Consider the following 19,210-nt stretch of genomic DNA (forward strand, 5'->3'; position numbering starts at 1 on the left):
AGTTGCCACTTCTCAGCCCATTTGCCCAACTTATCTAGATCCAGTTGGAGTAGCATACTGTCTTTACTGTCATTAACAACCCTGCCAACCTTTGTATCATCTGCAAACTTGGACATTAAACCTGATGTACCTTCATCAATATCATTGATAAATATACAAAACAACAATGGGCCCAACACCGAACCCTGGGGAACTCCACTAATAACATTTGTCCACGAAGAGTAGTGTCTATTGATTACCACTCTCTGTCATCTCCCACTCAACCATCCCATTATCCATTGTAGCAACTTACCCTTAATGCCATATCTCTCTAGTTTGTACAGCATTCTTCCATGTGGAACAGTATCAAAAAATCCAAGTATATGATATCAAAATTATTTTTGACATTCAGTTCCTTTGTGACCACATCATAGTATCCAATCAAATTGGTCAGACAAGACCTCCCTTTAACAAACCCATGCTGTGTCTTAACTGTTACTGCAGTCTTGTCGAGATGATCCTGCAATGGTTCTTTAACCAGTGATGCCATTATTTTCCCCAGAACACAAGTTAAAATAACAGGTCTGTAGTTACTTGTGTCACCTTTTGAATCCCATTTGTGAATTAGTGATACATTTGCACACCTCCTTTCTATGAAAAAGAATAAGCCATACACCTTTCTGCATCTTGCAGTACAAAACATGTTAACTTTGGAACTGTCTCAGATGTGTTCCAGTACCATGTTGTTTTTCAATTCCCACACTCCCATGTTGTGTGAGTTCACCTTGCATTTAATGTGGAAATGTGCATCCTTTTCTAAACAGAGTACATTTTAAGCAGTTCATCTTCTACCTTGGTAAATATGTCTACTCAGAATAATTTAGCAAATCATCTGCCATAATGGCTTGGTATGCCACCTGCTACTTCTATGCTTTCAGAGATGCAACATTCTTGGGGGCATGCCAAGTTCTTTCTGGTCCAATACATTGACTTTTGTGAAGTGTGGATGAAGTTCCTTATGTCCTGAATGGTTCTTTTAGTGAAAGTAGACCTGCCAGTCTTCTTATCATTGCAGAGCTTATCTGGTAGTTACAAAAGTCTTATTCTATTTGTAGATTGATATCTGCTGAGTGGAGTCAGCCAAACCTTTTACAAAATTTCTACTTAACTGGCTTTATAGACTTAATTTCTTCCATCCAAAAAGTGAATTATACTTTTTGTACAATTCACTTTTTGGATGGATTGGTGTGTATTTGTCACTATCTCTCTTTGCATTACAGCAGTGCATTAACAAATGAGCATGAAAATTCGAACTTCAGCTTGCTCTGTTTTTATCAATTTCAGCATATGTTGACTGGACTGAAGATGTTTACTAACTTTTAAAATTACAAAGCTATAGGTCCAGAGAGAGAGAGAGAGAGAGAGAGAGAGAGAGACACACACAGAATTATCCTTGGTTTTTCAGGCTAAATGCATATGAATACATGCAATAGATATATATATATATATATATATACCTTCATTGTATATAACAGAGCTATGTTCGTTCTACTTTGATATCAATATTTGTAGAAGGATAAGAGAAATTTCCCTCAATATGATACGTAGAACACTTCTGTATGATACTCTCCAGAAATTAAAACAAATAAAAGATTAGCACAAAATGATTACAGTAAAAACTAAATTTGAACACAATTCAAAAATTAAAATACAAAAAACAAATTAAAAATCAATTAAAGTTAAATGTAAATTTTGAAAAACGATTTTCCTTCCTGAAGCAGACCATGCTTTTCGACTGTGTTGTGATCACAGGAATGAAAATTCATTCCTGTGTATATTTACTAAGTTATTGGCCTGAATGCTAGTTTTCAGTATCCCGATCAATATTATTGCCAAGTAATGCAAGGAAGCTATAGGCTTCTACTGTACCGGCCAGGAAAAAAAAAAAAGAGACAGAGATAAGAAAATACAAATTATACACTTCCTTCCTCAAATAGGTAAATATCTAGCTGCCCTTTGAATTTCTTCAAATTGTCAGTCTCGACTACCTGTGCGGAGGCAACTTGTTCCGTTACAGCAATTAGCTAAAAGAAAACTTTGCACAATCTAGTCTAAACCTGTTCTTCTGTAATTTGAATTTATGGACCCCAGTTCTGGAATTCTTTATAATAGTGAAAATTCCACTTTCATTAATTTTAGTAACCCCTCACAGGTCTTATAAACCATAATCAGTTCCCCTCTAAGGTGTTTGGTTGCCAAGCTCTATATCCCATATAATTGAAGTCTTTCCTTGTAAGGTCACCCTTTTGCCAATCTCGTTATTCGAGTTGCCCATCTTTGGACCCTTTAAAGGAGCTTATTTCCCTTTTCAGATGTGGTCTCCATACCTGGACACAGTATTCCGAAGGCAGTCTTACAATTGCCTTCCATAGTGAGATCTCCCTATCTCTACAGGGTATTATTTGCTAAATCATTGATGGGGCATCATCATCAGTTTTCCTGACTGCTTGTTTACATTGCTCAGAAAATTTCATATCTGCCAACATCGTAACTCCCATATCCCTTCGGGGCGGACTTTGGCCTAGGCAACTGCCTAGGGCTCGTAATTTTTTGGGATCCATAAAATGGTTTTATTATACATTTTTTCATTATTTTATTTTAAATAAATTTATGATGTTCTGCTTGTTTCGTGCCGATCAATCAAAGCATCTTTGCATGGTGGCTATTTGGTGAATCATTGTGTATACCTCGCCTGGTGCCGTATACACAATGATTCACCAGATAGCGCTAGTCGCACATTGATTAGGTAGATTTAGTTACTTAATCAATGCCTCTGTTGTACTTTGGTATGAACTATTTGAGTTAAGTTGTCAACTTCAATAATAGAGTTCAAATGTATTTTTATATTTAGTAAAGACCTTTTTTTAACCCATTCAACTGTGTTCTCCATTACAATTTCTGAAAGGTGACAACCCTAGGTGGGGCCCAAAATTAGAATCTTGCCTAGGGCCTGGTTTTTCCTTAGTCCGCCGGATCCCTTTGTTCCTTCACTGTTTTTTATTTAGCGAGCCATGTGTATAAGTTATTTTGGTGATGCTGTACCCCAAGTGTAAGATTTTGCATTGGTTTCATTAAAACTTAGCTGCCTGTTTTCAGACCATATTCTAGAAGCATGTTCAAGTCATCTGGAAGCAGTGCTGACTTGGCACTGATCATTGATGTTGTTTATAAAAGTCAGAAACAACATCAATGATGTTGTTTATAAAAGTCAGAAACAACGATGTTCCAAGAACTATATGACTGGATAGATGGATCTGTCCAGTTATATTAAAGGAGGTGGCAAAGGAAGTAAGCAAACCCTTAGCCATAATTATGAAAGCATCCTCGGACTCAGGGGAAGGCATGAACTAATGTGCAAATGTATCTCCAATTTGCAAAGGGGATCAAAGGGTGACACGAGTAATTATAGACCTATTAGTTTGACTTCTGTTCCAGGGAAAATAATGGAATCACTGGTTAAAGAAGCATTGCAGGATCATATAGACAAGACAGCAGTGGTAATTCAGACACAGCATGGGTTTGTCAAGGGGAAGTCTTGTCTGACCAATTTGATTGAATACTACGATGTGGTCACAAAGGAACTGGATGCAAAATATAATTTTGATATCATAGATTTGTATTTCAGCAGAGCTTTTGATACTGTTGCACATGGAAGACTACCATGCAAATTGGAGCAGTATGACATTAAGGGCAAGTTGCTACAATGGATAAAGGGATGATTGAATGGGAGAAGACAGAGGGTGGTAATCAGTGGATGCTGCTCTACCTGGACTAATGTTATTAGTGGGGTCACTCAGGGTTCGGTGGTGGGCCCATTGTTGTTTTGTATATTTATTAATGATATTGATGAAGGGGGGGGAAGGTAAACTGCAGCCATTATCGACCCACTGCAGGATGGAAGTCTCCTCAACAATTCATGTTGAGGGATATGGACCATAATCTGCCACACTGGTCCAGTGCAGGTTGACAGATCGGCCGTATTTAGCAGTCAGGGGCTTGAACCCCGGTATACTCATGGAGTGCGTGCTACCGCACTCCCGCTCCTGACCACTCGGCTACGGAGGCCTCTATTGATGAAGGTATATCAAGCTTAATGTCAAAGTTTACAGATGATGCAAAGTTGGCTGGGTTGTTAATAACAGTAATGGCATTGTGCTGCAGCAACACGATCTGGAAAAGTTGGGAAGATGGACTGAGAAGTGGCAACTGAAGTTTAACATTGACAAATGCAACAAATGCAAAGTACTGCATATGGGCGGCAGTAACCCCAAAGAAATGTACCAACTGGGTAGTATTATATTCAGGGTAGTGGAGAATGTAAGAGTCCTGGGGTAATTGTGCAGTCAGATATGAATTTTTCTGACAGTGTATACAGGCTGCGAGAGTAGGTCATGGGGTCTTGTCAATGATATACAGGAATTTTGTGAGCAGGGATAAGGAGGTGATTATCCCCTTGTATAAGGCAATGGTTTGTTCCGGCAATGGTACTTTGAGTACTGCATGCAAGTCTGGAAGCCTCATTTTAGGATGGATATGGAGTTGCTGCTCTTATGTAGAAAGGATTAAGTTCTGCAAATTGCTTTTTCTGGAAACTAGGCACCTGCGAGGCATTTGATCGAGGTGTATAAGACCTTGAATGGATTGAGCAGGCTCAATGCTGATGGGATTCTTTCTCTTGCTCAGATTACAAACATGAGGGGGCATAGATTCAAACTGAGGAAAGACACTTGCAGAATAGATATGCGGAAGTTTACCTTTGGGTAGTGGATAGTTGATTGCCGGAACAAACTTCCTTCTGATCTTGTGGAAGTTGATAGCTTAAAAAAATTCAAGTCAGAACTAGACAAACATTTGGAACAAATGGATCACTGCAATTGGGAAGATTTTTTTTTTTTTTTTTTTGTGGATGAATCTGTATAACCTTGCTTTCTTGCATCATGTGCCTCTACTAATGCTAATGCTAACCAAACCAAACCAAATTCAGTCCCACATGAGAATAGCCTCTCATGTGGGACTGAATCAAATGCTTGGTTAAAATCCACAGGGGCATTCCCCGGGTACCAATTGCAATTTGTCGCCCCCCCTCAAAAATATTCATACATTTTGTTGTACCTTTTTTCATATAATAATTAATAAAAAAATTAATAAAATTATAATTAGAATATAATTATATTATAATTTCTCCCTTGTATGCTAATCACAACTAATAATAAGTATAAATTAAAAATTAATTAGAAAAGAAACAATGAATTAAAGGTTATACTTACAAAAGTATTATGTTTATACTATGATTAGTAAAAATTTATGCACAGTCCAATGATTCAGCTTCGATATTCATTATTAAATAACTAATGTATACACAGTGGGAAATCTTAAAGGCATGTCACTTCAATTCAATGTGCAAAATCACATTAAAGTAGCAACTCAATGGCTGGTTACTGTGTGCGCCTCCGTAGCCAGGTGGGAAGGAGCAGCAGTGCGTAGCACACGCTTCTTGATTAGACTGGGGTTCGAGCCGTCACCACCAAATATGGAGGATGCGGAAAGGTCAGGGGAATGACCACCGAATATCCCGGAGCAGTATGGCCTTAGTTGCTAATGCTCCTAAAAACCAAATACCTAACTAACTAACTGGTTATTGCCACAGGTCACTGTGCATTCTATGCAGGTAGAAGTCTCATAACTTAGCTTGTCTTATATAAACCAGGGCATGAACAATCTGCGCAATCCTGCTCAAGCAGATTAGCTTCTCCTCGAAATTCCATTCATAAATAGAATAAACGAATGAACCCTGCACAATTTCTTAGAAAGATACTGTGAACAACGTTTCTAGAAATATTTTGACCAAGAAAGCACAGCCGTGTAAAAAATATGGAATCCACATGCTAGTATTGAAGGGTTAATCTATACAGGCAGTTCTCGCTTTATGAGTTTTCACTTTATGAGTTTCCGGGTTTACGAGTTTTTTTTCCTCAAGTATTCCATGTGCATAGCTACACAATACTGTGTACCCTGCTTTATGATATTAATCAGTTCCAGAGACACCATCATATTGTTAAAATATTGTAATGTGAACCCAATAACACATTTTTTGGTAATTCTTTTCAAGATCTTGGAAGTTCAAATTTTTGCTCTATAACTAAGCTATTTATCTCTCTAAAATGTCATTGTTAAGGTCGCGAGCATGTCATTTTTAAGGTCACGAGCGTGTCGTTTTTAAGGCCATATAAAATGTTGTGAGCATGGTTTGTAAATTCTATTAGTTACCAATTCAAATCATTAAAATGCACTATACTTTCATCATTATCACATTATTATTATTATTATTATTATTATTATTAGCCATATGGTGCAAGGAAGCCTGAGGCTTATGCTGCACCACCCAAAAAGAAAAAAATTTCCCTATTACCCAGAGAGAGAGAGAGAGAAAGAGAGAGAGAGAGAGAGAGAGAGAGAGAAGTAGAAAGGGGAATCACCACGAAAGAGAAAAATGATGATATCCAGCTCAGGACCCTGGTTGTGCCAAGCCCATACTCACCAGATGTGAGCCCCATTATAAGAATCAATTTTAAATGCCTTTGTGATATTTTTCTAAAGCACATTTCTGGAGGTCACGACCATAAAACAATAAAAACAATTTGCACTTTCCGGTTTATTGGGCTTTTCTGTTATTGCAAGCAATTATAATCGGGTAGTAAACTCGATCTTCTTACATTTGCGAAAATACTGATTATGGAATTACGTGGTTTTTTACGTTATTATGGTGAAATGTGTTTCCCCTTCAATCGTATAAAAAACATAAATAAATTTTCAGAATCTTCTCTTCTCTTCATTCCTTTTTTTTTAAGCTTCGTAAACTTGTTATTCCAAGCAAATCGTGTTAGTTGCAATTTGTGTGTGCCGTTAAAAAATGCTTATGCATGCAATAGTGAAATTTATAATTAAAAGAGAAGATTATCTTGGAAACAAATGCCTCTTGAAAAATTTCTGAAGATGACGACTCCTTGTGCAACAAACCATTGAGTACCGAGCGAATAATGAGTGATCAATGAGTGTGCATATAGTCGATGATGAAGAAGAATAAACATTCTTTAACATTTGTAAGTCGTAAATAATATCTCTATTATTATAATTTGCTTGAATTTACAGGCTACATTTTCATTTCTTTCGATAAATCAATCATTGTTTAAACATAAACTAATTAGCTAACTAATTTCATTGTTGAGAACGTAACCCCTATTTTTAACCTTATGTCTATGGGAAATAAATTCCCGCTTTACGAGTTTTCGCTTTATGAGCATGCACGCGCTAGGAACGAATTAACTCGAAGAGTCGAGAACTGCCTGTATAGTAAATTTTAGAGTAGAGAAGCATTATGCACGCATTCAATAAAAGTTCAGTAACATGTTCATATTCAGAAAAATATGACATATATTTAAAATTACCTTCATATGTATATGTAAGTAAGTTTCAGGTTTTCAGGTACCCAGGTGCAGTGCATCCCTTATACCCTCAGGATGGCCTGCCCCTGAAAATTGAAATAAACTTTTAAAATTGTTTCTTACATCTATCTCATGAGTAACTGTCAAAATAACTTACTAGTTTAGTTAAATAGGATTTTCCTTTAAAATGGCATTTATATTAATATGTATATTTCTTATACATATTCGAGCACAAGATATAAGATGAAGTCCCTACCTTTCCACTCGATGCCATATTGTTTATAAAGTAAACAACTCAACAAAATCATAAGGTATTGTAAAGGTCTTTTCCACAAAATTTTTAATGATTTCGAAGTTCTTTAACGTGTGAAATTTAGTCATCCATTTCACACGTTTGTTGCTAGGTTCTGAAGACCTCACTGCACTTCCCAATTTCCAGTGTACCGTGACATTCTAGAAAGTTTTGTTGATAAAATGGTATTGTATACCAATATCCTGATTTTCAAAAGTTAAAAACTCTATCTATCTAATTTCAAATCACTTACAAACAGCAGAGCCAATTCTCTTCAATTCCAAAACACACAGAAGTTTGGGTGTGAAACCTTCAAACATAGCACTAGCCAACTTCTCATGCCCTAATTTATGAGTTTGAATATCTTGATGATATTCTTTTAATCTAGAATCATGATTTGGAAACTGGAAGGCCTATTTACTTACATGAACAACCAACACCAATGCTGCATATTTAAACTATAAGTTGAAAATAATGACAGAAAACTTCACAACAGCATAGACAGTGCAATTTATTTTGTTCATTCCATAAACTAACAAATGCCTGTAGAATATTGAATTATGCAGCCATAATAAAAAGTTAGTTTAAACTTTCTATAGATTAGACTTAGGAGGAAATAGAAATTAATTAAAAAACTAAAACAGATTAAGCACACCATTATTTGGCTGATTTGTGTCAGTACAGCTATTATTTCTTCTCATTCTTTAAGCTAGGCTTTGCAGAATGAATGATTTGGATAATTTATTGCAGACTAAGGAACATTTGCCTTGTGAGGAAAACTGTTCTTTGATTTTACATATTAAGGTCTTTGTCAAGTATATTAACATGCGATTTATACTACAATTCAATAATGCAAATAATTTGCAAAGCTAAAAGATCCTCAACAACCACAGATTATAACATTGTCAGAAGCTTAATGTATGAGATGGTCTACAAGTGACTAATATTTGGCATTAATGACCTTAACAGTAAGATATCTTGTAAAATTTACTTGACAGTACAGATTAATGTTGAAAAAAAGTCACGATTCATGGTTAAATTTAAAAGTATCTAAAATTCTGCTCAAACACAATAGGAGTATATGTTGAGAGCCTTGTCATTCAGTTAGGCCCTGGATAGATTGTGCAAGGTTCATGGGGTAGAATTTTTTTCACCGTGGTCTGTGCTTGTTAACAGTAGAGACTGCTTCTACATAGATTGGATACAATTAATATAAAGGGTGCAAGAATATTTGCTGATGCTATTGAGGCAATGTTAGATGGGTCAGAAAACTGCTAGCTTTGTATTGAAAGACTAAAAGATTAACAGTAGTCGCAGGCAGAGGTGAAAGTGATTATTGATTGATTGCTTCTATTAGAATGAGCAGTAGCATGGAAAGCAAGGAGTTGGGGATTTCAAGGACTGCTGGTAGTTATGCAACAAGTAAATACATGGGCTGTGTTAGGGTAAATAAGAGTAAGAATAGGTGCATGTATACTTGCATGTACAAATTAGATGAATTTGAAGTGCTGGTTAAGACATCAAAGGCAGATATTGTTGGATATCAGAGACATGGTGTCACACAGATATAAAGAGTGCAGAATTGGAATTTGGAGAGTATAATGTGTACAGAAAGGATAGACAGGGAGGAAGGGAGGAGGGGTTATGCTGTTTGTTAAGAAACACATAAAATCTAAGTAAATGCATCCAGTTTACATTGATGGACAGTGCAACGTTGAGTCAGTTTGGTGTGACATAAGCACTATGAAAGAAAAAATAAGAGTAGGAGTGTGTTATAAGCCTAATGACTCTGATGAGTACAATGAACAATTATGCAGAGAAATAAGAGTGGGCCAGTAATTCAGATTGTATTATAATGGTGGATTTTAACTTCCCAGATATTGACTGGTACTTGTAGATTGTGCACTTGCAAACTAAGAAGACTTTTGTGGATTTATTGGAGGATTGTTTTCTACAGCAACATGTTCGTGGGGCAACCAGAGGAAGTAATACTGTTGATCTGATTATCAGCAGTGATTATTCAGGTATTAAGAATTTGCAGATTAAGGAACCACTAGGTGATAGTGATCACAGTGTACTGATGTGGGATTTACTTAAAGATGTAACTACCATCAGTGGTAAAGGGAAGGGGTTTTGCTTTCGTAAAGGTGACTAGAGTGGTCTCAGACAGTTTTTAAATTCTATACAGCGGGATCAAATGATGATCACAGTGTACTGATGTGTTATTTACTTAAAGATGTAACTAAGTAAATCAATGGTAAAGGGAAGGGTTTTTGCTTTCGTAAAGGTGACTACAGTGGTCTTAGATAGTTTTTAAATTCTATACAGCAGGATCAAATGATGATGTTAAAAACAGTGAATTATAAAGGGGTATTCAAGGAATTATTCTTGGAAGCTACTAGGCTTTTCATACCAACTAAGAAATACTATTCAAGATTTGGACCTATATGGATGTCAGATGAGCTAATGAGGCTCGTGGCAGAGAAGAAAAATGCATGGGATGCATATAAATTTTCAGGCAACACAGGCAGTCTATTGCAGATAGAAGTTAGTGTGCAGCAAAGTCACAAAGGATAAGCGAAGTCAGCAGATTAGTTATATTTATTTTCCAGTGTCTCTATTCCTGTTTTTCATAAGTGATTCTTTACTTAAATGCTTTGAAATAGGAATCCAGAAAGGAAATAGACCTTTCTTTCCTTGTATATATCTTTATATAATCCGTACTAACCTATCTAACTTTTTAAACCGCTTGGTCACTGGTGGCACTGCTCCTGCCTCCACGTGGCGGAGTTGGTAATCTGGGTGAAGAAAACCACTCTCTCAGGACAAAAAGTAGCAAAGATGGACATAAATAGACATGTCACTTACGGACCTCACAATCCAAATCTCTCAAACAGAGATGATCTAAATGCATGAATGCAAAACGGCAGAAAAAAGAAGGAACAGAAACCCCTGCTCCTCTTTTTTTGATGCTGCATTCATTAACTGATCATCCTTTGAGTAAGCTCTCCCCATTCTTAATACAGAAATGTATTGAAAATGTGGTGGACCCTCCAAAAATTGTTTGGAGATTAAAATATTGAGACCTTCTAGTGGAGATGAGTGAGAATAAGCACTTGGAAAGACTAATAAAAACATCGACTTTTGGTGGAATTCCTACAAAGGTTACCCTGCATGCCACCTTAAATCCCTCTAAAGGGGTAATAGCCGAGGGGATCTCCTTAATTTATCCGAGGAGGAGATCGTTCAGGAATTAATTAGGCAATCAAAATGTAATAAATGCCAAAAGGATAGTCATTAAGTAAGAGGGGGTTTTTACTCTTACCCGAACAGTCATTCTTACATTTAAAACACTGATTCTACCAACAACTATTAAAGCTGGATGTTTAAGGTGCAAAATTCGACCCTACATTCCAAACCCAGTCCGGTGTTTTAAATGCCAAAAATTTGGCATTTAAAACTAAAAGACTCTGCAGTAATGTAACCACCTGTGCCTCCTATGGTTCAAAAGAGCATGTTCACACAGACTGCACCACTGAAATATAATGCTGCCCAAACTGTAAGGGAAATCATTCAGCATTTTCAAAGGAGTGCATCCAGTGGAAGACGGAAAATAATATACAAAAGTACAAAGTTGAAAACAAGGTATACCAAGAAGCAAAAAGACATTTTTTAATTTCTTATAAATTGCCATCTTATTCTTCAGTTGTAAAAAAAGCAACGATTCATAACAGTATAAACAGATTGTTCAGTTCTGCTAAGCATCTCAATTTCTGATTGTGCAAGGTCAGTCCTCTCTACACTAAAAGAACAGCCTACCCATTAGCAAGCAACTCATTTGGTAAATACACCATTGAAAATACTGCCAGATAAAAATGTACAACAGCCAGTTAATCAAACAAGCTCTGAAAGAAATAATCAAAAATCAAGTACTGATACCATGGACATAGACAAAAATTCACAATGAGATGAACCACTTCTTGAAATATTCATGCAGAAGAGGAGGACATGGACGTCACCAGACAAAAACAAGACTAGACAGGTGCAAACAAATCACATCCCGTAAGCAATCGGACACACCCAGTAATCCTCAAGGATGCATAGAATCATTCAATGGAATTGTTGCAGACTCTGAGCTAACTTAGTCAATGTTTATGACTTAATTACCGAATATAAGCCTGCTGTTCTTTGTCTACAGGAAACAAACCTGACCCCTAAAATAACTATGAGCATAAAACATCATATAATGCTTAGAAAGGATAGGAACGACTCTAATTCAGCACATGGAGTGTAGCATTGCTAGTAAACTCTAGAACTCCTTTTAGACCTGTCGCACTGCAAACAACTTTAGAAGCAATCACTTCTGGAGTTATGGTTGAGATAGTGGTAACAGTTGTTTCCTTGTACCTTTTGCCCAATATTCGTACACTTTAGCAGATTTGGATGATTTAGTTAGCCAGCTGCCACCACCTTTCTGTATCTTGGGCGACTGGAATGGGCATCACCCATTATGGGGTTCCTCGCACCTTGATAAGAGAGGTCAGTTAATTGAAAAATTTCTTGAAAGGCACAACTTAACATTATTAAACAATGGAACTCACACATACATATACCTTTCCTCAAGGTTCTGCAATTGATCTTTCAATATGCTCGCCAAACCTCTTTCCGCTTATTGATTGGACGGTCACTGATAACCTTCATAATAGTGACCACTTTCCAGTAATATGCACACTCTCGGCTAACTCTCCTCCTCAAACTGAAATAAAAACTGTTTGGAAATTCGACAAAGCTAACTGCTGGAAAAAATATCAAACGCTGGCACATCTAGATGTTCAGACCATTGAGACTCGGCGCCTCCGTAGCCAGGTGGGCAGGAGCAGCAGTGCGTAGCACACGCTTCTTGATTAGACCGGGGTTCGAGCCCGTTCCCACCAAATACGGAGGATGCGGAAAGGTCAGGGAATGACCACCGCATATCCCTGGAGCAATATGGCCTTAGTTGCTAATGCTCCTAAAAAACAAATAACAATAACCATTGAGACTCTCGTCATTGAGACCTGCCGTAACTTATGTAACTCAGCAAATAATAGCAGCTGCAGAAACCAGCATACCCAGATCATCCATGAAAATCTGCTCACACCCAAAAATATGGTGGAATGAAGCCTGTAGCAATGCCAAAAAGGAGAATAGATACTGGAATTTATTTCGTAAATACCCAACCACAGTTGATCTTATACAATTCAAGAAAGCTAGAGCTAAACCTCGTCATATACAATGAATAAGCAAAAAATACATGGTCCAGATATGCCTCCACTATAAACAGAACCACAAATATCAGAACTGTTTGGACTAAAGTTCGAAGAATTAGTGGAAAATATTCTCCTATAAACACTCCGATAATACTTCTAAAAGGGAAAGGAATCTGCAATCCTCTTGAAATTGCTAATTAGGTGAAACATTTGAAACTCTCTCAGCTGTAACCGCATTTGAGCCAAGCTTTCAGTCACATAAAGTACAAGAAGAAAAATATAATTTCAATTTCAATACTTTACGAAGCTTCCATATAATGTACCCCTTACCATAACAGAGTTACGCAGTGCACTTGCAAGATCCAATAATAGTGGTGCAAGCCCTGATGGAGTTCACTATGCCATGATATATCATTTGAGTGAAGAATCCCATTCTGTTCTGCTAAAACTGTATTATAGAATCTTTGATGAAGATTACTACCCTACCAGCTGGTGTCATTCTGTTGTATTAACTTTCCCAAAACCAGGAAAGGACCTTGAGATCCAGCAGACTACCGACTGATAGCTTTAACTAGTTGTATAGGAAAAATATTAGAAAAAATAATTAATTCCAGGTTGACATGGTTCTTAGAGACTGAAAACATTCTAAATCAAAATCAGTATGGATTTCAAAGAACTAGATCAACACTTGACCTTATGGTTAAAGCTGAAAGAAATATTTGAAATGCATTTCCCAAAAACGAACACCTTGTGATGATATATCTTGACATCGAAAAAGCTTTCGATACAAACTGGCGATATGGGATTCTTCACGATCTCTTTGAATCTGGTCTTTGAGGTCATCCAAAATTTATCCGGAACTTTTCGAGCAATAGGTCCTTTCAGGTACGATTTCACTCTGCTCTTTCACAAGCCTGATGTAGCCAAGCGGTCAATAGCCTGAGTGCAGTAGCACATGCTCTTTGAGTGGACTGGGGTTCAGGCCCATGACTGCTAAATACGATATACATTTGTATTGATCGAGCTATTGTAAACTCCATTGACCTGGTGGTCGTGCCAGAGTATAAGCAAGAATATATATATTTTTTTACATTTGTACAAGAAGAAGGGGTCCCCCAGGGTTCTGTGCTTACACTCTTCTCCATCAGGATAAATTCAATTACCAAATGTATTCCCGACACAGTTGAAACATATCTGTATGCCAATGATCTGGCAATCTCATGCCACTCACAAAACATGCATTTTATTGAAAGGCAGCTTCAAGGCACAATTAACAAGCTTGTTCAGTGGGCAAAAAATAATGGATATAGACCTTCAAAACAAAAAATAACAGCAATTCATTTTTGCCGTAAACGGAATTTACATCCTGATCCAGATTTATATCGTTACTCTAATCCAGTTAATTTTCAACAGCTTTCTTGGACTAATTCTGGATAAAAAAACTTAGTTTCTTAGAGCATATTAAGCATATTTGTACAACCTGTCTTAAGAATCTGAATCTCCTCAGGGCATTTTCTGTTATGTCATAGGGTGCAAATTGGTACATGCTGCTACACTTATACTGGTCGCTCATAAGATCCAGACTAGACTATGGGTCTCCTGCATATGCCTCTGCTAGAGAAAGTGCATTAAAATGGCTCGACCCAATACATCACAATGCTCTCCAAATTGTACTGGGAGCTTTTCGGACATCGCCAATTCAGAGTCTCCATACGGAAGCATACGAACCACCTCTCTTCCTTCGTCAGCATGCTCTGCTATTAAGTATGCAGCTAAAATTAGAAGTTTCCCACATCATCCTATAAGGCAGTATCTACTCACCCCAAAATGGCATAATTTATACAAAATAAACCATGTGGCATCAGATTACAAAGCTTAACTGGGTGCTGGGGACTAAATATGAATAACATAATTCTAGGTATTAGCATGGCTACACCACTATCCCAAATACCCTTGGCCAGCATTGACCAACATTTCCAACAATAGGGAAAGAATGCACTTCCAGATTTCAGTATTCAGCAGATCCATGCAACTCACTCTTTTCAGTTCTCTAGTTTTACCCAAATTTACACTGATGGTTCCAAGACAGATAGTCAAGTTGGGGCAGCTGCAGTTCTACCAAACATTACAATATCCCAGCAGCTCCCTTTGGAATGCAGCATTTACACAGCAGAACTGTATGCTATTCTGATGTCTCTAGAGAATGTAAAACAGTCTTTATATCCTCAAACCATTATCTACACCGATTCCTTAAGCGCTTTATCTGCTCTTCAGTGTAAACTTCCTTCCAGTCATCCATTACTACAACGAATTTGAATCAAGTTAGTGCAGCTTCTTGCAAACAGGCCAAAATAATTTTCTGTTGGATACCTGGGCATTCTGGAATCATAGGAAACGAACAAGCAGACTTTGCTGCCAAGAACGCCAGTCACATAACATCAGACATCCAGATACCTTACACAGATTTCAAATACCTCATACATAGCACAGCTAGAAAAAAATTGCTATCCATTTGGCAGGGACAAAAAAAACAATAAGCTCTTTCAGATTAAAAATGACCACAAACAGTGGCTGTCAAGCCTAAGAGGCAATAGAAAGAAAGTAGTAGTACTTGCCAGATTGCAAATAGGACATACCCACCTAACTCAGTTATTTACTCACTCAGGATGACCATCCACTATTCAGCAACTGACAAACTCAACTCACAGTAAACTACTTTATCATTGAATGCCCGTTATACTTGAAAAAACGACAAATAACTTTCTCTTCACATCTATATTCCTCTAATAAACTTACTGTACAGCACATTCTCTGAGACCAACAAGATATTAATGATAGTTTTACCTTCCTGAGAATGATAAAAAATATCATCTGATCTGAATACTCTTTTTTGATATAACAATCATGTACCAAATAAGATTGTAATAGGTGCATTATGGCCTTAGTAGCCCTTGCACCAATAAATCCAACAAACAACAACAAACAACAACAACCACCACCACAGAAGAGAAAAGAACACAAGAGAAAAAAAAAAAAAAAATACCAACCGAAATACTGTCACAGATCTGAAATAGCTGACTGATTTTTCCTTTCCCAGTGACATAAGCACTGGGAAAGGAAAAATGAGATTAGGTGTGTGTTATAGGCCAAATGAATCTGATGAGTATAATGAGCAGTTGTGCAGAGAAATAGAGTGGGCCAGTAAATCAGAGTGACTTATAATGGGGGATTTTAATTTCCCAGAGATTCACTGGAATTTGTGGGTTGGTCACCCACACACTAGCAAGGCTTTTGTGGATTTATTGGATGATTGTTTTCTACAGCAACATATTTGGGAGGCAACTAGAGGGAGTAATACTGTTGATCTGGTTATCAGTAGTGATTCTTCATGCATCAAGAATCTGCAGATAATGAAACCAATAGGTGGTTTCATTATCTGCAGATTCTTGCATTATCTGCAGTGATTACAGTGTGCTGAAGTGGGATTTACTCAAGGAGGTAACTACCATCAAGGGTAAAGGGAAGGGTTTTTGCTTTCATAAAGGTGACTACAGTGGTCTGAGACAGTATTTAGATTCTGTACGGTGGGACCAACTGATTGATGTTATCATCAGCAAATTCAAAATGGGAAGCATTCAAAGAATTAATCTTGGAAGTTACTAGACTTTTCATACCAACAAAGAAATATTGTTCAAGATTTTGGCCTAAATGAATGTCAGATGAACTAATTAGACATGTGACAGAGAAGAAAAATGCCTATGATAGATATAAGCTGGTCTGTAACCAAGTTACAAAGGAGGTTAGGCAGGCGAAGGCAGATTACGAGAAATCTTTGGCAAGGGATGCAAAGAGTTCTTTACTTATGTAAACTCTAGAAGGAAGGGAATGGAATCAGATTGGTCCACTTGATATCGATGGTTCGACTGTTGATGACCCTGCTCAGGTAGCTAACAAACTAAACGAATATTTTGCATCTACATTCACACACGAGGAGTTATTCAGAGAGGGGAATGCCAGAGGTATATTCAACTCTGGCAGTAAGCTAGATAATCTTGTAATAACTGAGTAAAGTGGAGGAGAAATTGTTGAAGATAAACATAAGAAAGGCACCTGGGGTGGATGGAATCTATCCAGTTATATTAAAGGAAGCAGCAAAGGAAGTAAGCAAACCCTTAGCCATAATTACGAGAGCTTCCCTGGACTCGGGGGAGGTTCCCATGGACTGGAGATGTGCAAATATGACCCAAATCCACAAAGGAGGATCAAAGGGAGACATAGGTAATTACAGACCTGTTAGTTTAACTTCTTTTCCAGGGAAATTAATGGAGACACTGGTTAAAGAAGCATTGCAGGATCATCTACACAAGACTTCAGTTATAGCTTGGATACAGCATGGGTTTGTTAAGTGGAAGTCTTGTCTGACTAATTTGATTGGATACTATGATGTAGTCACAAAGGAACTGGATGCAAAGAATAACTTTGATATCATATATTTGGATCTTAGAAAGGCCTTTGATACTGTTGCACATAGAAGACTGCTGCACAAATTGGAGCAATGTGGCATTGGAGGCAAATTGCTACTATGGATAAAGGGATGGTTGAGTGGGAGAAGACAGAGAGTGGTAATCAATGGACACTGCTCTTCGTGTACTAATGTTATTAGTGGAGTCCCTCAGTGTTCAGTGTTTTGTCCATTGTTGTTTTCTGTATTTATAAATGATATTAATGATGGTATATCAAACTTAATGTCCAAGTTTGCAGATGATTTGAAGGTTGTTAATGACACTAATTACAGTACACTGCTGCAACAGTATCTAGAAAAGTTGAACAGATGGGCTGAGAGGTGACAAATGAAGTTTAACATTGACAAATGTAAAGTGCTGCATATGGGAAGCAGGAATCCCAGAGTAATGTATCAACTCTGTAGTATCACACTGTCAGTGGTAGAGAACGAAAAGCACCTGGGCGTAATTGTGCAGGCAGATATGAAGTTTTTTGAGTAGTGCAGATGGTCTGCAAGAGCAGCTCATGGCGTCTTGTGAATGATATACAGGAATTTTTCTAACAGGGATAAGGAGGTGATTATTCCCTTGTACAAGTCAATGGTCAGGCCACACCTTGAGTACTGTATAGAGGTCTGGAGGCCTCATTCAAGAAGGATGTAGAGCTGCTGGAACGAGTACAGAGAAGGACAACAAGATTAGTGAATGGAACAAAGGGTTGCTCTTACAAAGAAAGGCTCAAGTTTCGCAAATTACACTGTCTGGAGACTAGGCACCGGCGAGGTGGTCTGATAGAGGTGTATAAAGCCTTGAATGGTTTGAGCATACTCAATGCCCAAGGAGATTCTTCTTTTTGCTCAGAATAATTGCCCGAGAGGGCATAAATTCAAATTGAGGAAAGATGGTTGTAGGATAGATGTGTGGAAGTTTGCCTTTAGCCAGCGGGTGGTTGATTGCTGGAACAAACTTCCATCTGTCGTTGTAGAAGTTGATAGTTTAAATAGATTCAAGACGGAACTTGACAAACGTTTGAAGCGTGGGGATGGGTGAAATAAGGTTTTTTTTTTTTTTTTTGGCTTATGCTATATAAGCTTGCTTTCTTGCAAATGCTAATGACCTTGAATAGAGTTTGAGTTTCATACTAGGTGTCCTATGTACTCATCTTGGACCGATTTGGCAAGTTCAAGGAGTGTTTCCAAATGGTTCCTATTGGTTAAAAACTGTTTTAAGAACAACCAATGAATTCTGATATGTACATATTTTCTTCTTTGTTGTGCCTTTATTCTTTTGAGAAAATTGATGAGTTCAGTGGTTTTTTTTTTTTTTTTTTCTTTTGAATTAAATGGAATTAAATTAATTCCTTTTACCTCTATGGCAATCATTAAAGAACTTAATGTCAATAACTTGGGAAATCACAGATTCTCTCTACCATGAGACCGTGAAGCCTTCTGAAATCCTTAATTTTGTTTACAAGAACGGATTAGATAGATTAAACAATGACCTATTTTATTCAAATCCATAATACACAGTTATTCAGTTTTGATTTGCAGAAATTCTGAATATATGTTTATTGAAAATATTTTAGACATTTTCAAAAATTTGAGTTGTAATTCCAACACTTCCTTCTAAACTCATTTAAATGTATACTTTTGTATTTACGTATACATAACTTTTTATGGAACATAA

General features: G+C 37.2%; 1 protein-coding gene across 3 annotated transcripts in view; it reads left to right on the top strand.

The window, feature by feature from the left end:
• Positions 1-19,210, top strand: part of LOC150083209 (cilia- and flagella-associated protein 52) — a 494,791-nt gene that overhangs the window by 204,855 nt on the left and 270,726 nt on the right. The gene's annotated exons all lie outside the window — the stretch shown is intronic.

This window comes from Mastigoproctus giganteus, chromosome 7 (genome assembly GCF_048544385.1).
Source record: "Mastigoproctus giganteus isolate SK-2022 chromosome 7, ASM4854438v1, whole genome shotgun sequence".
NCBI lineage: Eukaryota > Metazoa > Arthropoda > Arachnida > Uropygi > Thelyphonidae > Mastigoproctus > Mastigoproctus giganteus.